The 22,478-nt window shown below is 40.3% G+C and overlaps 1 long non-coding RNA gene across 1 annotated transcript; it reads left to right on the top strand.

Annotated features, from left to right (window-relative positions):
- The first annotated feature begins 16,968 nt into the window (after positions 1-16,968).
- LOC103094121 (uncharacterized) lies at positions 16,969-22,185 on the top strand. The gene is made up of 2 exons (XR_470366.3): positions 16,969-19,240; positions 22,010-22,185. It is a non-coding gene; the product is annotated as an uncharacterized LOC103094121 (long non-coding RNA).
- Positions 22,186-22,478: the final 293 nt, after the last annotated feature.

Genomic DNA, 22,478 nt, shown 5'->3' with positions numbered 1-22,478 from the left:
AGCAGGCACTATAATCAGGACCTTGGCCTTTATCCCTGGTACTTATAAAGGAAACCCATCTATGAGATCATATATCTAAAATACTTAGCTCAGTGCCTGGCATAGAGTAGGAACTTAATAAATGCATATTTCCTTTTTCCTTTCCTATTTCCAAGGGACTCTTAGGACAATGAAGTTATGGTGTTGTGGGGCCCAGCATTCTCTAAAACCATGTGGCCTACTCTTTACTTGGCCACGTTTAAACTTGCCATTGCTGACCTTTCCCCATCTTTCTTCTTCTGTGTTCCTTAATAAAATGTATTCTGTAATAAAATTGGTGCCACCATTGCCTCTGGTAAGGGTAGGTTAGTTTGGCTGTCCTATAATTCCACTCACCATTTTTATGATTTCCTAGAACATAATTCCCTTCTCTGGTCACTACTTTTGAATATGTGTTATCCCTCTTATTCCAAAGATAGCTCCTTAAGGGACAGAAACCATCTTGCTTTTGTACTTGTATCCCTAGAATTTAGAATAGTGCCTGACATATGTTCATTCATTCATTCATGGATTGAATCATCCCTCCATTTTTCATTCATTCTAATTTATCAAAGGACAATGATGCAGAAAGAGTTCAAGGCTAGGAATTCCAAGAGGCAGGTCCTTGCTCTGCCACTGATTTTACTGGGTCAACTTAGGCGGGCTACTGTCATGTCTCTGGTTTCCCATTTCTTTACTTCTAAAATGATGAATTTTGACTATTAAGGGTTCTTAACCTGGGATCTATAAACTTGCTTAGATTTTTTTCACTAGCTATTTCAGTGGTTTTCTATTGTCATCTTATGTATTTTATTTTATGTGTTTAAAAACCTTACTCAGAAAAAGGTTCCATAGGTTTCATCAGATTGCCAAGGGGGTCAAGACACACACACTCAAAAGGTTAAGAACTCCTGGAATAGATAATCTATAAAGTACTTTAAATCTCTATATACAGTGTTTTAATGTCACGGAGTCTTAGAGTTGGAACAGACTTTGGAGTCATAAGATCATAGATTTGATTGAAAAGGGTCATCTTGTCCAACCCCTCATATTACAGAAGAGGAAACAAGCCTATTGAGAGTAGATGACTTACTTAAGTAGTAAGCAGCAAAACCAGGATTTGGATCCAAGTGTTTTGGCTCCAAATCCAATCAGTGTTCTTTCTACCATTCTATTCTTAGTCTATATAGTCCAATTTATAACTGTCAACCAGTCAATCAGTAATCATTTATTAAGTACCTATTATGGGCTAAGCACTGGGGATACAAAGAAAAATAGAAGAGAGGCCCTACCTTTGAGGAGTTCACAATGTGATGGGAGACAATAGGCCAGCATCTATTTATAATCTATATACAAGGTAAAGAGGAAGTATGTTCACCAGTACACCCCTGCTTCCATTGGCTGAAAACCTCCTATTCAATCATCCTGTATTATGAATCCTAGACTCATAGATTTTATTTCACTCTATCTCGTTAAGAGCAGAATTTCTGTGTAAGAGCAGAAGTTACTTAAGCTCACTCTGTCTCTTTAAAAGTAGTTTTTATAAGGACATATTTCAGCTGAAAGAGTCTCCATTTTCTCAGTCTTCCTAGGGAGCGGGGATCTGGGGATTTTGGTGTCCTCCCAGTCAAGAAGATCTGACAATTACTTTTGAGAGTTTGGGATATAGATATCAATTTGAAAAAGAGTCTAGTTACTGAGTGCTTTTCTCAGAACTTTGAGGGAAGAGTTTTTCGTGTCTGTGTCTGTGTGACAGGCAGTTTATAACTGACCGATGATAGAAGAATTACTTTAAGGAGTTTGTTATTGATGTAATGTTCATTGATTTGTTAGTTAAGATAGTGAATTTAATGTTAGAGAACGTAGGTTTAGTTAGGCCTGCTTTGTCAGGCAAGAGGATTCTTAGATTTAGGGGTTTCTTAGAGATTTTAGCATAGGGTTTAAATCTTTAGGCATAAACTATATAAGAGCTATACTCTCCTATTTCTTACTTCCTATTTACTATCCCTACTCTCCAAATAAATAAGGGCTGCTGATTTACCAGACTGATCTCTGCAACTTTTATCAACTCCCACAAATAATATTTAACCATAACAACTTACAATTGAAAGGGAGCTTAGAGATAATTTAATCCAACTCCATATTTTACAAATGAGGAACTTTTGGGAGAAAATGAAACCTAAAGGGGAGGTTGAAAGGAAAGGGCACACCTTTGAGGGAACAGAGTTTCAGTAGACTAGAGAGGAAGGGAACAGTGTGACTGAGACTTCAGATGCTATGACAAATCTGGGGGAAGCATGGTCTCCAGTCCTTTCATCATCCTGGCTTACTCATTCTGGACTCATCCCAGCTTGCCAAAATTCTTCCTAAAATTCAGAGCCCGAATTGAGTACAGTACTCTTAATAAGGTATGATCATAGCTGGTACCATCTCCCTTATCCAAGTCTTTTCATGTAGTTGAGGATACATTAGCTTTTTGGATTCTCATGTCACATTAACTTATATTGAGCTTAAATATTCCCACAAACTCTAGATTCAAAATTCTTCCTCCAAATGTTGTCTTATCACTTCTCTGTAGCATAGATTACCTTTTTGAACCCAGGTGTAGAATTCTACACATATATCTATTAAATTAAATTGTTTAAATTTAGCCCATTGTCCTATATGGTTAAACTCTATGGTCCTAATTCTACCATCTTACCTGCTAGCTATATTTTCCAACTTTGATTCATCTACTTATTTGACACCTGCATTATCTATATCCAAGTCACTAATGAAGACGTTGAATAGCATAGGTCAAAGAACAGCTTTTTGAGTCACTCCACTAAATATATCCTTTCAAGTTGAAATAGGTTATAACCCATGGCAAAGGCTAGTTGGTCACAAAAATCCCCCCTGGGATTTGAAACTCTTCAGTTTGGGAAGACAGGAAACTAATGAGAGATCAGCTCTTGGAGAAGGGTGTGTATGAAGATTTTCATGCATAGCTACATCAAGAGTTGACTGACTGTAGAAGGGAGAGAGGAGAAAGATGGTGAGTGTCCCATGGCAGGGCCAAGACTGAGGTAAGACTTGAGTACCTGCCCCATTTGTATTTCTGTTCTGTTGGACCAAGAAAGATGATCACTATTTTACATGGTCAAGCTGGGAGGTGCATGTGATTGGGTATGTTTTATCATTTTGCTCACCCAGTAACAGGAACTCAGAGAGAAACAAATGAGCAAGCCCTGCTCTGCCCCCACAAATACTTTCATTTGTGTTTTTTCTAACTCTATTCTGCTAAAGAATACATGTGCTAGATTTAATATTATCTCTTTTAAATACCTGTGGTTGACCTTGTCCTTATATTACCTAGAATCCTTTTAATGTTTGGGACGTGAAAGTGCAATGGGAGTTCCACAGGATAGAGGAAACTTTCCTAGCACAGGAAAGGGTTGGGAGCTTCATCCCCAGCCCATTCTTAGAAAGTTGTATCCTATAACAGAGATTATAAGCATGAGTTATTTCATAGCTACCCTTTTTCTTTAACTCTATCTCAAAGACGTGAATTGAGGGTACATATGGAATCATTGATGACTATGATTTTTACCACTCCAGTTCTGAACCTAACTACGCCGCAGTCAAATTTTTTATTGGTGTTCAGTCATTTCCGTCATGTCCAACTCTTCGTGACCTCATGGATTTTCCTGGCAAAGATGCTGAAGTGGTTTGCCATTCCTTCTCCAGTTCATTTTACAGAGAAGAAACTGAAGCAAACAGGCTTCAGCAACTTGCCCAGGATCATCCAGCTAGTGTCTGAGGTTAGATTTATACTCAGGAACATGAGTCTTCCTGATTCCAAGTCCAGTACACTATCCACTGCACCACCTAGTTGCTCCATTGGCTAATCTACATCTCTATCTTGTCCAGAAAAAAAATATGCTAACGTGTACTAAGTGTGTTGCTACAATCTAAATCTTCTGTTACCACTGTGTTCCACTGGTCTACCATTCTATTTTCCCTGTTAAAAAAGGAAATAAGGTTAGTTTGATGTGATTTGTTTCTGCTTCGGATCTGCAGCAATTTGCACAGCCCTCAGACTTTTGAGGGTCCTAAAATAGAGGCTCTGACAGTTGACATTTTTGGTTTCATTTCTGCAAGGAAGAAGGAGAAATTCCTAGAATAATGCTTCTTCAGCCTTCATCTCTAATCCTGGTAGATCTCAACAGTTGTCCTAGGACTTCAGGGATTTGAAATTGCTAACAGAGAAATAGGGTAAATGCAGGCTGTTGCCTTGGTGATGTAATTGGAATTCTCTAAAGCACTGGTGTCAAATTCAAATAGATTGGGGGCCACTAGTCCATGCGCTGATATCCTGCGTATTAACTTAATTTTAAAACATAATAGTAATCTATGTTTTAATTTTATTTGTTTTGTTAAATATTTCCCAATTACATTTTATTCTGGTTTGGGTTGCACTCAGAGTGTTGTGAACCACACATGTATGGCCATGTATTTGACACTTCTGCTCTAGAAAATCAAATTCTGAAACTTAGGGAAGTCTTTCTAGGTGCTATTTTGGGAATTAGAACCATACCAAATGCATAGAATGGTAGAAAGAATTCTGGTCTTAGAATCATGATGCCAGAGTTTGAATTCTAGTCCCAATTTTAAGGACTTTGTGACCTTGGGCAAGTCATATCATTTCTCTAGACCTCAGTTTTCTCAATTGTAACATTCATTAAAAAAAAAAACAACTGAATTCAAAGTCTTTCCCTCCATCCTGCTCTTCTGCCACCCATTGAGAAGGCAAGAAATGTGATATCAATTATGAATTGAAATCATGCAAAACATATTTCCATAAAATTTCTCAATTGTAAAGTGTAGACAAAACCTCTACTGCCTACTGGAGTATTGTAAGGAAAATAATTAATAAATTTCAAAGGAATATATGATACCGAGTTATTATTATTATTATTACTCTTCTTGATTAAAGAGCCCCAAACCCAGCTCTTTCATTTTGCAGAGAAGGTAATAAATATTAGATTTGGAGTCAGAAGACCTGGATTCAAATGCTTGCTCAGCTGTTTACAGCCTTTGTGACTTTGGGCAAGTCATCAGACTTCCCTGGGCCTCAGTTTTAAAAACCTATAATATAAAATGATTAGACTAGATGGATAGTGTGGTACAGTAGGAAGAGTCAGAGGACTTTCAAATCTACTAGGTCTGACTTTGGACAAGTCACTAAGCTCACTGGTCCTCAGTTTCCTTATCTATAAAAAGGGAAGGATGGAATATATGAGATCTCTTTTGTCTTCTAAGTCCTTTGAAAACTTAAAGGGCTCACTCAGAAGTAAATAACCTTCTCCAGGTCACTTGGCAAGTTAGTAGAAGATTTAGGACTAGATTCCTAGTCTCCTGACTTCTTTTCTACTACCTTGTGTTGTTCTCCCCTCTCCTACTTAATTTCAGGGAGAAAAAGGTTGGAAAAACCCATATTCCCCTAAAAAGATTAATGGAGAGTAAAGTAAAGGGAGAGTCCAAATTGAGAGGAAGGCCCTTTGTTTCCATGATTCTTCCTATTGATCATTCCTTCCATGGCAATGGATAAGAGTTCTGTCTAAAAGCTACTCTCTGTCCAGATCCTTGCTTGTCCAAGCAGCATGTTTGCTTCCCTGGCTAGACTTTTTTGCCAATTGTGGCCCACCATGTCAGCTGTTTCTCACTCCTCTTCTGGGGTGAGGGGGATGGCTCTGGCCTTTAGACCTACCGGTTCTTCAATCCTGTCTTTCCATCAGCAGGAAGAGGGGAGGGGCAAGCCCAGCCAATACGTGCTCATTCCTCATCAGAACCTCTGGTCTCTGCTTCAAGCGAGCGGATCGTTCTAATGTATTTTTTATAAAAGGAGCTGAGTTTCCTTTGATGTTTCACATATGGGGCTATTATATCCACTTGCTAGTGAGCTTCATGATCTGTGGCTAATCTCTAAAGCTTTGGTGCATGCAATAATTATTATTATCGATGTCATTGCAGCAGAATAGAGAGGCCTTGCACTGGTGAAGAGAGGCCAGAGTCTGGCTGTGCTTCTGAGAGCCCTCTGAGCTTCTCTCCTACAAGGAGCTAGCTGGAGGAAGGATGGGCCCTTGGTGGGAGGGCCTCCAGAGAAGCCAAAGGTTCTTCTAGTCTCAGATGACAACTTAGAACATGTGATGGATTTTACACCTTTATCCCAAAGGGGAAACCTTTTCAAATAAGGACATATATAGTGGAGGACCAGTGAGATAAAGTGGGAAAGACACTGGACATGGAGGAAGAAGACTGCAATTGGACCTCTGGCTTTGACAATTACTTACCTTGGGCGAGCCGCCCTCGGAACTAGTCAAAACTTAATTTCTCCCTCTATAAATGAAGCCAATAATAATACATATGCAATCTATCTCACAGGGCTGTTGCAAGGATACAAAAATGTGAAAAAAATTATGGGTAAACAGAGGTATGCTGGAAAATTTGTTTGTACAAAGCATTTTTAAGTCTAATCTTTATTATTAATATTTTCTCTATCACCATCTTAAATCTAGACAATCAACAAAAGCCCTGACTTGTAGAGTTTGCCTATTTTTGAGTTTTAAATCATCATACTGAAAATTTAACAACTGGTTCTGTTGAGCTGGTGTGAGCTGGTCTCAGTACATCCCTGGGTATTCAAAGTCCTCTGTAAATATCAACTCAGTCAACAGTGAATAAACATTTAATAAGTGCCCACTTTGTGTCAGGCACTATGTTAAGTGCTGAGGATAAAATAAGAAAAAGGAAAACCATCCATGACCTCAAGGAATTTATAATCTAATGTGGGAAGACAACGTACAAAGGAACCTGAAGACGGTGATGGGGAGAGGATGGGGCAGGAAATATGTGAAGCTGAAACCAAGCAGGGCAGCTGGTGGAAAGTGACTTGATGGAAAATCCTGAGCTTTTCTTCCATAAAGGGAGGCTTTGAGAGGAGTTCTTTGCCCATCCTCCAGCTCTCCAATCAGAAGAGGCAGGCGACTGAGGATGCTAAGGCAGTGTTGAATATCAAAGATGAATCTCTTATTATTAGCTGCACCAGGGAAGGTTTGAAACGATCCACTCTAATGACACTGATACTTTTGTCTCAGTGAGAAGGACAAAATAGCATTTTTATTTGTGTGGGGTAGAGACAAGGTGCTGGAGAAATCTGGGTTCAAATATGACTCCATTAAGCATCCTAATTATGGGATATCTGCAAGTCAGTTAATGCCTTTGAGCTTTAGTTTCTTCAACTATGACATGAGGATAATAATATCCTCAGTGCTTAATTCACAGTGTTGTCCTGAGGGTCACACGAAGCAGTGTCAAAAAAGAGATTTGCATACCTTTGAGCATGATGAAAATGTCACCTCTTTTTACTAGAGGCACTAGGCAGTACTGCACCTGGAACCAGGAAGATCTGAGTTCAAATCCAGCCTGGTGCATGCATTAGCTCTGTAGCCTGGGGCATGTGAAGGAGAACCATTTGTTCTAGTAGCACTGAAGGCTGTGGAGGCAGGTGCCTCAGAGGACTTAGAGCTTGGTCTAACACTGAACACTCCAAGGTCATTTACTGTCTCCTGGACTGCTGCCAGGCATCCTGACTTTTGTCTTGCCCCTAGACTTTGAAGACTCCGGAAGAGAGAGTGAGGCTGACAACTTTGTGCAACTCTGCTTTACTTAAGTCCAATTCATTTGTAAGTCAAACCATCACCTAGTCATGTCTTTGATCCTCTTTGAAAAATTAAGGGCAAAGAACAACAACCCTGGGCAAGTTATACAATTTTTCTGTGCCTCAGTTTCCTTATCTATATAATGGGGATAATAATAGCATCTACCTCTCAGGGTTATTGTGAAGATCAAATGAGATATTATTTGTAAAGTGCTTCACAAACCTTAAAGTAATATGTAGATGCTAGCAATTTGAGGGGAAGAGAATTTCCAGGACATTGGATATATTCATATTCAAATGCAGTTAAGTACAAAACCTATTCCAAAGGCATTTAGTATTTGGGATTTTGTACCACTATTGGGCTCCATTCAGGTATATAATAGAAAGATGATGATAGTTTAATATCCTCTTTGCAGAACTGGGGGGAGAGAGTGGTATGCCAGATAACCCCAGAGTACTTTTACTGACAGGGAACTCTGGAGATAGTTTCCTTTTATTCTGTGAGAAAATGATAAGCTTCTTGCCTCTGCTGTCATTTTACAATCACTACATAGAAACTTGGGGCTCCTTCCTGAGGCTATAGCTTTAGAAAAAAATATCTATGTCCATGTTATATCTGGTTTTCATCTTCAGAAGTGAATCTTCAATGGCAACAAACCCTGAGGCCAGTCACTTTGAGTATGCCAAAGCCTCCTTTGCTCTAGGGTGAGGACTGTTGGGACATTGACTCTATATAAGCTGGCAATTATGGGTGTAATAGTTGTAATCAGGAAGCCCTTCTCATCCACCCACCCCATCATTATGGTAGGTCCCATGGAGAGCACCTGGAGCGGAGCCCATCTAGCACCACATGTGAGATACTGTCTGGATAGAAGCTTGGCGCTGGACCTCTTCCAGTCATATAGTTGGTCTGGCTCTTTCCAGTGGGCTCCTTGATATAAGGGTACAACTCAAGGCATTTGTGTTTTCTTAGTAGCTCTATCACCCCATGAATCAGGCCCCAAGATTGTGTCAGGGACGTTTGGTTTCTAAGCCAGGAAAGAGTCAGCGAACCAGTATACTTTGAAGGAAGTGACTCTGTCTTCTGGCCACTTTCTTTTCTTCTGAGCTTGTGCCCTATAATTCTTTTTCTTTATGACTTATAAAGAAGGGAAAGTACCATGGCATGCCTTCTTGTGTCCCTTTCCCCCATACAATGGTATCTGTTCCCCAAATGCCACTAGAGTTTGATGGAAAATTGGTACTGCTCCCTGGGTGAGCCTGAGCCTAAATCTTGGGCTTGTGACTGACTATCTCACTACCTCTCCTGCTTTGCATTTCTTTACTTGACTCTAGATGACCAAACAGGAGTCTTGAGGCATAGATTGCTAGAGCCTGGCTACCTGAGGAGTTAAGGAGTTTCTGGGTTCCTTTAGTCAATGCTAGGTACACCATGGGAACACTCCCTCTAGCATTTTAGTTTTAAATACCATTGCAGTTATGCCATTGCTTTATGTTTAAGTCTGTCAATATGTGCTTGTGAATCATGTTTGTGTGTATGTGTTGGAAAAAAGTTGCTATCCTATTCCTGATCAGGGAGGTAGGTGGTATAGTGGATAGAGTGCTGGGCCAAGAGTCAGGAAGACCTGAATTCAAATCTAACCTCAGACCCTTAATAGCTGTGTGACTCTGGGCAAGACAACACTTTTTGCTTCAGTTTCCTCATCTGTAAAATGAGTTGGAGAAGGAAATGGCAAAATATTCCAGTTTATTTGCTAAGAAAACCTCAAATGGGGTCATGAAGAGTTGGACATGACTGAAATGACTGAAGAACAACAAAAGTTCCAGTACTAGATAGTGGAAGGGCAGGGAAGATGGAAAAAGGAAGGGGGTCCTATGGAGAGTTCACTTGCCATCTTTTGGGGACCCACCAAAGCCCACTGGGGATGTGAGATCTCCAATGCCCTAAATCTCATATAGCTGCCTACCATCCATTCTCACTTCCAGTATCCCCTCTTTAATCTATCTTTTATACTATAAGAAATTGCCACCTCTCCTCTCCTTGCATCTATCCATCCATCCATCCATCCATCCATCCATCCATCCATCCATCCATTCATCCCTTCATAGTGCTTCCAAAAATAGAGTTCTTTAGCATAGATAGGGTCATGCCATTCCTCTGCTTAGAATTTGGTGCCCTACTGAGTTAAATTCAAATGACACCTCCCCAGGTCCTTTGAACTTGTCTAGACTGGAGCTACCATACTGCCTCCTTCATATCCTATGGCAATAAGTATCTTTTGGCCCTGAGTGGTTAGGACTATAATTGGCAAGGAGTGAGCAAGGCCTTGGTCCATGGTTCTGACATTTGTAGATTCTCTGTGGGTCAGAACCAGTACCTTTACCTCTCCTCTACCACTTCTAAATAACGATTCTCTAAGTAGTTCTGATTTTCCCTCTTGTGCCTCCTCAATCATCTCATTTCTTAGTTTTTAAAAAATGTGGTCTTTTCTTCTGCAAACTATTCCATCAGCTTGGCTATGCCCACTTAGTCTGGGCCTCACATTGTTAAGCTTGAAGCCCTCCCCAACATTCGGCAGTTGGCTTATTTTCTTAAGAATCCCAGGCTGAGTGGCTGCCTCCTCCTTTAGGCCAGAGAAGAAGCTGTCTAACTTGATTTAACAAAGCAGGGAAACAAGTCAGTCAGTGCTATCTTGATTGGAAACATATTCGAAGAATGATTAGCCGACTGAACTCTCTTCCTAATTATTTCCCACGGTGAATGACTCTTGCACATCGGCCCCATTTTTATGAGCGCTCCCTGATTCAAATTGATAACAGAGGGTGAGCTGGGAGGCCATGCTTCCTCTCATTTGGACACTTTGTGCTGGGAAACATCTAGAGATTATGATCATTTTTATGCTTACGGCTATCCTATTAATATTTAATTGGTGCCTCCTGAGCTGGCTGGCCTCCCTCTGGTGCTCTCCAACTTCATGCGGGCAAAGCCTGGGGGTGAAGCCTGAGATCCTGTTGGTTGAAGGGGAAGGCTAGGCAAGGCCAAACACAACATTGTTCCAGGTCTCAAGATTCACGGTTGCTTAGCCTCTCCTTGCTTCCATTTTTTCCATTTCTACACAGAATGAGCAGAATTGGCGAAAACCATAGAGTCATTGAGCAGGAATGAACCTTCTACCAGACAACAGAGAATGTGAGAACTGAAAGGGACCTTAGGCTAGAGAACAGAGAATGTTCTACATGCTTTAAATAAGGAATATAGACTATTGGTGTTGAAAGGAACCTTAGAATATAGAATATCCAGAGTTAGAGATAGAATGAGCTTAAGACTGTTTTGAGCTGAAAGGAATCTATCTTAGGATACAAAGCAGGATATTAGAGCTGGAAGAGACTTAAATACAGAATATAAAATATTAGAACTGGAAGGAATTTTAGAACCCAGAGTGCTAGAGCTGGGAGGGGGGACTGATAGGAATCATTTCATCTTTACTACCTCAGTTTATGGAGGAAGAAACTGAGGTCCAGCTAGATTAAGTGACATGTCACACAGTTGTTAGTGCTGTATAACATATATTTATCTGGCTGTTAATGCTTTAATTATTGAAACCCAGGGAAGCCAAGAGGCCTGTACTATGGATGATTCTGTTTCCTTTTCAAATGCACAGAGACATTTTCTAACTTGGGTATTTATAGAAGAGGAAGGGTGTCAATTTCCAGTAGATATAAGACTTGCCTAAATTCTGTTGCCTTTGGGTAGGACTGGCTTATTCTTGGAGAGAGGCATCAACCCAAGTAAGCCTTGGGCACTGTAGATGGGTATATATCAAATTTTCCCCAAATAGAAGACTATATATAATGCCCACAACTAGACCAATGGGGTGGTCTGGGAAGTCTTTCCTTATCCGGCATTTTTATGCCATCTGCCAGTGCATTGGCTCAATGAGAAAGCAACAGAGTAAGGAGGGCAGGGACAGTGGTATTGTGTCTGTGTCTCTCCTTCCCATACCAGGGATCCCATTTACTTTGTCACCTGCCTTGAAGTGGACAGCCCATTTATTATGAAGTCAGTCCCTCATGTCCAGGGGATCATAACAGGATATTAAAGTTCAGTCGAACCTTAGGGAATGGTCTGGTCTAGTTCCTTGATTTAATAGATGAGGAAAATGAGGACCTAGAGATAGAAAGTGATTATTCCTCAGTGTCTCAACCCTTTCTAAAATTAGGCTGAACTGATGCATGGCCAAATGGATCTCGAATCTTGCAGATGTAGAAACTGTCCTTAGAAACCACACTGTTCCCATTTTTAAACAGAATTCCAGAGTTAACATTAGAGGAAGAAGTAGAATCTGAGTCTCCCGACTCCCATTCTTTTCAGCAAGGTTGTTGAAATTTGACCTTCTGTGTTGACTTGACTTTTGACCAAGACTCACTGGAAAAAAAGGGACTTCAATAGTATATGGTCTGGTTTTATGACTCAGAACAAGAAACTGAGTCTAGGAAGAGGGGTGGCCTTAGTGTTCAAGGAGTGCACTCTGGTCCTAACCTCACCACACAAAAGACTACATACAGTCCAGCCACTTTATCTGGTTCTGTCAGGTTTAGGTGGATAATGACAGTTTGCAAATTTCACCATTTCCTGCACCTTCCCCAGCCCCTACTCTTTTTCTCCAGTCATTTTGGATCTGGGCTATGGTTCAGAACTTTCAGTACTTAAGTTCTTTAATACCACTTCCCTATCCTCATTCTTTGTCCCACCCATTTCAGAACAATGCTAATCCAAGCAAGAGGCAGTGAAGCCACTCCCTCACCAATGCCCACACCCACACCTCCCTTATTTCCTTCCTGTTACAGTCTTTCCCCTCACCCTCCAAACTACTGGAATCTTTCTTTTCCTTAGAAAAACACAAGTGAAAAATAGAAAGAATATAAGTGATGTTAGAGCCCTCCAAATTTCCTACCCTTGGGCCACCTTTTAATTTTCTTTCCTGTGCTCATTTCCTACCAGGCATCAAGTTCCTGTTGCCTTGTCCTGGTTTGGGTTCTACTGGTGCCCTTCATACTCAACATTCCAGCCAAACTGTGTGCTTGCCTTGCAGTTTCCCTTTGAAAAATCTTTGTAGATCATCCCCAGTGCATGGAATGAATTTTTCACCCATCCTTGAAGACGCAACTGGCTGGACATGTTGTCCTTCAGAAAGTGTTTCTGGATCCTGCGAGATGAAGTGATTTCTTGTTCCTTACATTTCTCACAGCTCTTAGCCAGGATTTATTGGTCACCTGTGAACTCAGTCCTTTCATTTTAGTTGTTTGTTTTAAGCTCCTCCCATTTAGATTGTAATCTCCTTAGATCAAGGCCTATATCCTAGGCATCTTTGAACTTCTGAGCTTGGTACAGTGTCCTTGTATACACATAGTAGATCCTTAACTTTTGGAAAAATGTCCATCTTCAAGTTCAAAATCAAATCTGACCTCATCAGTGAGGACCTATGAAATAGGTTGATTTATAGCCCATCTCCTATATTAGTTAGATAGTTCTTCCTCCTTCCTCTCTCTCCAGTGCCTAAACCTTGGGTAATAGGGTGGTTATTAGAGGGTTACTCACTTTTCCACTTTCATTCACTTGATGAACATATTGGTGTCAAAATGTGGCACATTAAAGTGGAAACAAATATTACACCTGGCAGGGATTAAAACCATTGCTCAGCCTGGCTGGCTGCTAATTTGTGTTTTGTTTGAATGAAGAAAATCTCGTTCCAATGGAAGAAACCCCCCCACAACTTGCCTTTTTTCCATTTAGTTCAGTCCCATGATTTCATGTATGTGTGGGGCAACTCTTTAAGTTGGAGTCTTAGAGAGTTGCCCGGAGGCACAGAGAAGTTAAATGATTTTCCCAGGGCTGCATGCATAGCGTGAATCAGAGGCCAAATTTAAGTGGATTCTGAGGAGGGGACTCTACTTATTCACTATGCCATAACTGCCTTTCATCTTGCCTTTTATTATAATTATTAGTGTACATATCTTCATTTCCATTCTATATGGTAAGCTCTATGAGGGCAGAAACTACATCTTATTCATCTTTGTATGTTGTTTAGTGCCTGGCATTGTACTTTGGGCATGCAGTAGGTGCTCTACAACCATCTGTTGAATGAATGACCAAAAGAAATGACCCCCACCTCAAAACAAACCTAGAACTCTGACCAAACCTGGAAGTTGATGGCAGAATTACTTTTCCATTCCTGCTCCTAGAATAAAGCTAGCTCTGAAGGATTGATTTACTCTGCTGTTGAGGAAGCTGCAGGAGGTAATTATATATATATAATTTATTTATTTATTTATTTTAGTTGATTAGTTGTGTCTGACTGTGACCCCATTTGGGCTTTTTTCTTGGGCAGGAATACTAGAGTGGCTTGCCATTTCCTTCTCTAACTCATCTTACAGATCAGGAAACTGAGGGAAATAGGATGAAGTGACTTGTCCCGGGATAACATAGCTAGTAAGCATCTGCGCTAGATTTGAATTCAATTCTTCTTGACTCCATGCCAAGTACCCTATCTACTGTACCATCTAGTTGCCCTAGGAGGTCATTCAAACCATGAACAGATCTACAGGAACACCTTTGGAGCAGAGGACAGAACACTGGAGAAGAAAGACCTGGGTACAAGCTATGGCTTTGTTAACTTGCTAGCTTTTCAACCTTAGGGAAGATAACACTTTATTTTTGAGCCTTAGTTTCCTTTGTAAAATGGAGATAATAGCACCCTGTCCAGATTGACTCACAGGGTTATTATTATCAGGATCAAGTGTTTTATAACCAAGAAGAGCCATGTAAAATGTCAGCTATCTTAGCATCATTAGAATACATCTCATCTAGGGAAATGTTTAACAACTGGCTCTCCCAATCTCAGGACATGCTTTTAAATTTAATCTGAATTATTAGCATTTTCTCCATCACTTTCTTAAGTCTAGATAAACAACAAAACAATAAATCAAGCCATAATTTGTAGTATTTGCTGACTCCTGAGGTATAAATGTTCATGCTGAAAATTTATTAGTCCCCTTGGAGAATGGGTGAGATCTGATTCTTCCTATCTCCCATGGTCTTCATTATCTCCAGGGTTTTAATGACCTAGCGGAACCTCCCATAATTGTTGAGGATGTATGGAAAAGTGTGGAGCCTTCCAAATGGCAACTACTTAGGAAGAGCCACAAATCTTAAGGGGTGGGTTGGGAATAAAGATATACAGAGAACACTGGTCTTTTTCTTTTAAACCATTACCTTCCATCTTGGAATCAATACTGTGCATTGGTTCCAAGACAGAAGAGTGGTAAGGGCTAGGCAAAGGGGGTCAAGTGACTTGCCAAGGGTCACACAGCTAGGAAGTATCTGAAGTCATATTTGAACCCAGGACCTCCTATCTCTAGGTCTGGCTCTCAATCCACTAACCCTTCTGCCTGCTTTGCTTACCCATCTAGTGTGCTCTATTCCTGGTTGTCCAGCAATTACCCACAGACACCCCATCTAAGCTGGCCTCGTATCATCTATAGGACCCTACATATAAGAATATGGAGAAGGAATGATTTTTCTCAGGGTCACATAGTGAGTTAATGGCATCTTGCGATCTCCAAAACTTAGCCCAGTGCCTCATATATTATGCTTAATAAATTCTGGTTAATTAATTGACTATTGAAGTCTCCTGAGTTCTAGTCTAGGGTGGTTAGTAGTGCTAATGCTGCTAAAGGCTTTATGTTACTGTTACAACATACAACATTATGTTGAATGTTCTTTTAAAAAGAACATTCAAATGCTTTAATAATAATAATAATAATAAGGGACAAATTGGAGAATTTCAGCCTCATGGACATAGTGAGCATATTTTCTAATGTAAAATAGGAATATATGATCTGACAAAATATATTCCTTTTTTTTACAAAGTGCCATTTAAATAATATTTTTAAATCAAATAAGATTAATCAGAAAATACAAGATATGCTATCTCTGTTCTCATAAATAGGAGGTGGGCAAATGAAAGCAAAGTTCTTTTCTAGGATCCTTAAAATTATACCATATAGATGGCTGCCTATTTATTCAGCCAGCTATGTTAGCTTCACCATCTTAGTGCTATAGACAGGAGAAGACATGGCTTTTAAACTGAGAATTACATACCTTTAAAGTAGGAAGAGAGGTTGGGATGAACCAGTTAAATTTTCTGCTCTGTGCAGGAGTCCTCCTCTTTGCATCATTCCTCTATCATCCTAGACAAATGGTTACTTAGCCTCTGTTCAAATAACTTCTAATAACTCATTTGATCCCAAGATAACTAGCTCTTTTAGTGGGAAACTTTTCTTTATTTTTAATTTAAATCTGATGCCCTATACCTTCTACTTCTGTTGTTGTTCAGTCACATCCAACTCTTTGTGATTTTCTTGGCAAAGATGATGTAGTTTGCCATTTCCTTCTCCAGCTCATTTTACAGGTGAGGAAATTGAAGTAAACAGGATTAAATGACTTGCCCAGGGTTACACAGATAGTGTAAAGGCCTGAGGTCAGATTTGAACTCTGGGTCTTCTTGACTCCAGATCTAGAATTCTATCTATTTGTATCATACCTTCTATTTAGTGTTCCTAATAAAAACCATCTGAGAATGTCAGTCATATCATTATCCCTCACCTCTCTCAGTTCTTTCTAAAACCTAGTTTCTTTTCCAGTTTTAGCTTTTCTGTTCCTTTACTTTTTATGTTGATGTGTTCCAGATTCCTCACCATTCAGGTTACTCTCTTTTCTAGGGGTTCTTAAACTTTTCTGTATGAAGAATCCTAGGGTCTGAAAATTAAACGGAACTTATATCTAATCCAACTTATACCTGAAGCAGGAATATCTTTTACAGCATCCCCAAGAAGTTTCTATTTCAAGATCTCCAAATAATGGGAAATCTAGCTATTCTTTGAAGCATTCCATTCCATTGGAGACTTTCTATCTGCTTCTATCTTTTTTGAGCTCTCATTCTTATGATTTCTTATGTATGGTATCTTTTCTATCATTACATATAGGCAAGCTGCCTTTTTTGCTTAAATATAAGTAAAATAAAATAATTTTAAGGTTTAAAGGGTGCTTGATAAACTAGAATAATCTATTCAGTATAGGAATCTTCCCTTCTTCACTACTCTCCTCCCCACAACTCTTCACCTTGGACCCATACCATAAAGAGGTTATTCCTCTTTCAGGGACATCACTCATATCTTCATACTCCCCTCTTGTCCTGGATCTCTCTTCTACTGTCTGGTTTCCTTTACCATAAGACCCTTGGGAATCAATTCTCATAGCTTGACCAGGTTACTAGCCCCAGGAAGTGGCTTGAAGAGCATAAATGACTCCCACAGGTCCTAATTCCCAAGAATTGAATGACACCTCCAGAGCCCCAGGAATGGATGCAGTAACAAAGAAGAGAGGGATTTTGGGTCTCCAGTCTATTTCTAATGTAGTTACACGTACCATGTGGATACTCAATAAATGCTAATTGGCAATGGTGCTGATGATTTATTGTCTCAGTTATCTCCCGGTATGTTGGATGTTCTGTTATCATTAAACATTTATCATCGTGTCATTACTAGCCAAGGCAGCACAATCTAGAAAAGCAGTACAAAGAATGACCCCCAGTGAACAGTCCACGGACTCATAATTATCGACCTCCTCACCCTCTGACCCCTGCCCTGCAACCCTGCTAATGAAATGGCATTTGGAGAAGGAGTATGTGATGAGAACCCTTCACCACTGAGATTATACTAGGTCAAGTCCTTGCCATTCTTTGAGATCACTATGCTTGGTGCTTGCTACTGACAAAGTCTATTGACATTTTCTCCTGACCATACTCTTTTCCGATGGGGCTTGATGTAGATAAGGCTTGCCACGGGTAGTGCCAGACATAGACTGGACGTGCTATGGACAGAGATTGCTCCTGGTGATGCTCATTATCATTATCATTAAGGCAGGTCCTCACTAGTGGATTTACTATCCATGATCAACTTGGGACCAGCTCGCTCTTTTATGTTGGACATGTCAAGGCTGTGAACTCTGCTTACTTAATAGGCTGGTGATGCTTGTGAGCAGTAATCTTGTGTCTTGGGTTCTTTGTAGGTCCTGAAGCCTTTGATCCAAAAGGACCAGGAACATTTGGAGCTGCTACTTAACAGTGTTCTTTTCCTTATCTGTGCCAGTCTGATTGTTGTCATCCCACTTGGTCATAACATCCTGCTGAGTCTGGCTGGTATGACTGCTGTTGGACCAGGTAGAATGATTGCTGCCTGTTGAGGTGGACCAACTGCTGCCCAAACTGCTGTTGCTGTCGCTCTTAGTGCCTCTGCATTCCTCTGTGCTGCTCGTCATGTTGATATGGCTGGTAAAGCTGCTCTGATTGCTGACTAGATCATTAGTATGACAGCTAGTCACACTGGTCTTGCTCTTGGCGGACAAAGCGGTCTGTTTTTTGACTGCCTCACCATCTGCCTTGGGAGTCTGGCTTTTATTGGCCTGGAGGGGTGTAGAGCTGGGAGGAGGGCTAGCCTGAGGGCTGCCCGTCACACTGGGGCACTTGTCCGCCACTCTGATCTAAAGGGACCCTTGCTCAGCTGGACTCACTGCTGCTGCTGGTGAAGCTGCTCTTGGTGACCACGCACGTCTATCGTCTCTCCTCAGGCCAGCTGTGGTATTTTGACTTTTGTTCTGCCTGTCACTGATGCTTCTTTCAGGTTTCCACAGCAAAACCTCCCCTGTTGGAATCCATGTCTAAGGGTGTGGGTGTAGATTTTGTTTTGTCCTGGACGGTGGCCTTACCACAAGGCTGGAGCCCTAAGTTTGAGCCTAGAGAGGTGGGTTCAATCCTTACCTCCTTGGTGGAGTCTGGGGGAGTCTCTATCTTGGGTGGGTGATTCCTTGGGGAAAGGTGGTCAGATTGGCCCCAGGTATATGAGCTTTTAGAGTGCCATGGGGCAAAGCCCTGGCTCTTTGCTGAAGGCAACATTTCCAGCCTTTTAAAAAATAAGTCCCTCTGATTGGCTGTACTGGTTCCCATGGTGATCTAGCCTATGAGGTAGAACAGAAAGGAGAGTGTTGCTAAGGGGCAGTAGCTCATAAAAAAAGTAGTTCATGAAATTGGTTTGGGGTGGAGGCTGCAGATCTAGTAAAGATGTGTTCTCTCTGTTCTTATAGGGTAGACTATTAGGGTTCTGTGCCTGACAGGGCTAATGGACAGCCATCCCTACTTCCTAGGACCATATATTTAGAATTGTAGAGGCCATTCCCTTTGTTTTATAGTTGAGGAAACTGAGGCACTGAGTCATTAAAGTACTTGGTCAAGGCCTGATAAATGCTTAGGGTGGGATTTGAACTCAAGTCTTCCTGACTCTAAACCTAGCACTCTATTCACTCTTCTTCCTCAGGATATTGGATCAGCAGGCAATTTAGCCTGGCAGCCTACTCTTGAACCTTGCGGCTCCAGAGATTAGTTTCTTTACTCTCCATGACTGGCTCTGGTAGGTCTATCAGTCTGCTTTCCATACTTACTCTACCTTGCCCCAACATTCTTACTATGTTTCTACAGTGAGGGGATGACTCCATTTCCATCCTCTGTTATCTCTAGGAATTTTGGATATCATTAAATGAGAGGGACCATGAAATGATAGAAGGAAGGCAACTGTAGGATAGAGACCTGCTGCAATCATTACTATTACTATTAACTCCCATTCCCTCCCCCCTCATTGTATATATAGGTTGACAAATTTAGAAGTGGAAGGGACCAAAGGACATTGAATCTCATCCCTTATTTTATAGGTGAGGAAAGTGGGACCCAGAGATAGGAAGCAATTTGAACTGAGGTCCATGGACTCTAAATCCATTGTGCTTTCCACAGCACCATGATGCCTTTTATCCTCAATCTGCAACATTGATGTCCTTTTCTTGATGATATTTATTCTACTGAACTCAGAATTCCTTAACACCTTTCTAGGAAATCCTTGTTTTTTTGAGAAAACTTTGGAGTCTATTCCTTCTTTTCTTAGATAACATTATTTGGAAATCCTTGTTCCCTTGGGGATGCATTTGTCTCACTTTGGCTAGGCACCTGCCTATCCTTGACCTGGGCTGTGAGAGGAGGAAGCTGTTCAAATGAAGACATCCCTATTTCCTCTGCAGGCAAAGTGAATGCAAGCCCACCCACTTTACTCCTGCTCCTATTATCCTAGGCTGGCCCATATCTATTGTCTTTAAGGTTGATTTATTATTTCATCTGTCTTCATGTATTACTCAGAACACAGCTTGGCTTTTGAGCTAAAATAGAAGACAGGAGACTGGTTAGAATTATCAGGAAAGAGTATTCTCCAGAAACTCAAAACATGTAAGAGAATAGATTCTTTTAGATGGAGAAAGGCTCCCCTTGCCCTGGCTCTGATAGAGGGCTATTCTTTCTTAGGAACACCAACTTCTGAGACTCTTGGACCTTCTGAGCTTGTCAAACTGTTTTGCAAACCTCTTTGGTTCTTAGTTTCTTCATCTGTAAAACAAGGGGGTTAGACTAGGCGGTACCTTTTTCAGCTTTCCTTGGTTCTATGAATAACAACAATAATGATAACTAACATTTATATAGGGCTTTATATGTTCCAGACTCTATGCTAAGTGCTTTACAATTATTATCTCATTTGATTCTCATAACAACCTTAGGAAGTAGGTACTATTATTGCTATTTTACAGATGAGGAAACCAAGACAGACAGAGGTGAAATAAATTTCTCAGTGTCACACAGGCAATAAAAGAGAAGAAATAGGATGTATATTCAGATTCTCTGACTCCAAGTTTAATGCTCTTTCTAATTCCTAATAATGCCTCTCTAGAAAATCATTGTAGGTGCTCTAGAAACATGCCCAGTTTTAATTTCTTCATCTATTTCTTCTACTTTGTTCCTAAACACCTTGAGGAGAGCCCAATCTTCTTCCTGGGGATACATATATATCCTTTCCATGGTTTTAGACAGTGCCCCTTCTTTGCAATGGGATAAGTTTGGAAAATGGGAAGAAGAGGAAATAAACATTTATTTATTCTTTGTTTTCCATATTACATTGTGAGATCCTTGAAAGCATAGATGGTCTTTTACCTCTTTTTGTATTCCTAGTACAAGTGCCTGAGACATATTAGGTGCTTGATAAGTGTTTATTAATTGATTGATTGAACAGTCAAGCCATTTAGGGACACCTGGCTGGAAATGTAGATGTGGCCTCATAGTGTTCAGGGATATAGATCAGGAATCTCAAGCCTTTGGTCCCTATTTGGAGGGGAGAGAAGGAGGAAAAAAGTGAAGGATAGTCTTTAGACTTTTTTCTAGCCTTTCTTGTAACTCCTAGGGAATGAGAGTAGCAGCAGTACTCTACACTTGGTCCTAGCTTCTGGTCATTACTATGTGTTGGGACTCCATAGAAAGGAATCAGGCATAGCTAAATTATCTCATTTCTTCCCCTGGGGCTCATATAATTTTTCCTTATTATTCTTTCCCAGAAAGCTTAGTAATTCTAGACTCTAGCATAGAATCACCTACACTGTCAGAGCTAAAAGGGATCTTGAAGACCACATAGTTCAGGGAGGTGAGAAGACTGGATTCCATGTGAAGATCAGTGAAAGCAATAGAATTATCCAGTCTGAAAAGATGAGATGAATGAGGAGGGGAAGCCTGTCCCATGGAATGATGGTTCTATTTGTTCTTGGCTTAAAATGGCGGAACTAGTTCATTTCTCCTAAACTTAATGAAAACCTTTCTAACAATCTCAGTTGTTGAAATATAGAACAGGTTGTTTTGGTAAATAGGGTGGAGTACTCTCTACTAGAGATCTTCAAGAGATGCTGGGTGGCACCTAGGTAGTAGAGTATAGGACCCTAAGTCAAGAAAACCTGAGTTTGAATTTTACATCAGATTTCCATTAGCTGTATGACTTTGGGTGTCCTGGCTTCATTTTTCTCATCTAGAATATAGGGATAATAGTAGCATCTACCTCACAGGTTGTAAGGATCAAAAGAGATATTATATGTAAGAGTTTTACAAATCGTATTGTCATTATTACTTGTTGAGAGTTTCATGGAGGGGAACTCCAGCCTAGAAATCTGGGGATATCATGGAATTAGGCATTTCTCTACTTATCAGGGTCTTGTGGATGAAAACTTTTCAATGGGGGTATGCTTACAGTAAAATTAGCATGAGCTTCTAACCTATTTTTTGCAATTTTATCCCATTCTCTTTTCTTAAACTTTCTCCAAACTAGACAACTCATTCTCCCTCCTCATCCTGCTCATCTCATATGAATAAATTGAGAGAAGTTATGAAATGCTTCATTAAAACCTAGGAAAATGATGTCTACAGTAATGCCCTGAATGACCTGTTTAGTAACCATGTTTGTTAGAAAAGAAAATGAATAAATCTGTCATGACTTGTTCTTGATGATGCTATGCTTGCCCTTTGTGTTCAATTCTTGCTTTTATTCACTAGCTGTATCTTTAGTTTTTATTTTTTGAGAGGAAGATCTATGATTTCATTGATATAGGGAACTCTCAGTGAGGAAACGTATGCTTCCAGGGCATATTGCACCTGTTACACAGGTGTCTTAGAGGGTTTCCTGGGGGCACTGATAGGTTAAGAATCTTTATATAATACATTCTAGAATTTTTCTAGAAATTGAAGTCAAGCTTGCTGGCTGACCTATAGTTTTCAGAGTGTATTATTTTTCCTCTTTT

Source organism: Monodelphis domestica, chromosome 7 (assembly GCF_027887165.1).
Source record: "Monodelphis domestica isolate mMonDom1 chromosome 7, mMonDom1.pri, whole genome shotgun sequence".
Classification (NCBI taxonomy): Eukaryota; Metazoa; Chordata; class Mammalia; order Didelphimorphia; family Didelphidae; genus Monodelphis; species Monodelphis domestica.
This window is presented reverse-complemented; position numbering and strand designations above follow the sequence as displayed.